Genomic DNA, 1,302 nt, shown 5'->3' with positions numbered 1-1,302 from the left:
CTAAAGTGTCTGTCTGTGACAAAGTTTCTTCAAGGTCTGCTGTGTCTGCCAGGCAAGCAGCAAACAAACCCACAGGCTTGTTGGCTTAGAAATGGTATTTAAAAGTTTGCATTTGGGGAATTGGTTTTTAGGTATAGATATATATATTTAGAATGATGGGCAGAAGGTGTTAATTGATTTATAAATAGTTTGGGTCTCACACACAAAGTGTCTCACTGCTCTGGAAGCAGACAGGCTGTCCACCACAACACGGATACATAGTCTGGGAACAGAGAAAGTATGTAGCATACTGCCCATAACACGAGCTAAAGTAACGTCAGCTAACAAGGCCTCAGAGCAGGGGGGCCTGAGTCCCAGTTTGGGGGGAAAAGAACAAATTAGGAGAAGGCCCAGAAGTCTACATGGACAGTGTTTCCACAGAGAGATAACTAACCAGAGATAGCCATGGATGATGAGTCATCAGGAGGGAAAGAGAATATAAAAGCAGAAACTTGAAAGTAACAAAGGGTCCCTCCCCTTTGCCCCATCCCTCCCATCCCCCCTTCTCCTCCCTGAGAGGGGTTGCCATTCCCATCCCCCAGAAAGGGACCCTGACATCACCATGGTGGGCACATGACCAGCCCATCTCTTACACCCCACTGGACAGGGAGAGTGGGCCTTGGCATCCTACTTCCAGACTGCTGATATCTGACATCTGATACCTAAGAAAGAGTGCCTCAGAGTAAAGATTATGTCCTGGCCAGATGTATTTTGACTCTGATTACAGCCCTAGGATTTGGTAGATATAGAACTGTTTGATTGTTTGTATTGCTTCTTTTCTGTTATCACTGTGTATCAATAAATTTGCCTATTATTGAATGGAAAGGTCGTGGTTGGTCTGAGGGTGGGTCCCCTCAGAACAAGACCTCTGAGTCCTAAGTCCATAGCCAACAAAGCTCGGAAATTAAAGGCATATACCACACTGTTTGAACACATGAGATAAGGTGGCACCAGGTCACAGTGCCCAGATGCAGAGCCCTTAGGATTTCCAATTTTGGGGAATAGACCAAAAGAGGAGAAGGCCTGGAAAGCTCAAATTAAGATGTGAGCGTGTGATAGGTTTGCAAAACAAAGGAATATGCTGATAGGACATAATGTGAACAGTCTGACAACAACAAAGAGACTAATTAGTGATGGCCAGAGATGAAGAGTCATTACAGAGGGGGAAAAAAAACAAAAGGAGGAATTTCAGAGCAGCAGTGGATGCCCAAGAAGGGAGCCCGAGGCCACAATGGACAGAGGACATATCATCAGCCCATCTAA

This window comes from Gavialis gangeticus, unplaced genomic scaffold (genome assembly GCF_001723915.1).
Source record: "Gavialis gangeticus isolate Ggan-Ray unplaced genomic scaffold, GavGan_comp1, whole genome shotgun sequence".
Classification (NCBI taxonomy): domain Eukaryota; kingdom Metazoa; phylum Chordata; order Crocodylia; family Gavialidae; genus Gavialis; species Gavialis gangeticus.
The sequence above is the reverse complement of the archived record's forward strand: the minus strand, read 5'-3'. Positions refer to the sequence as shown.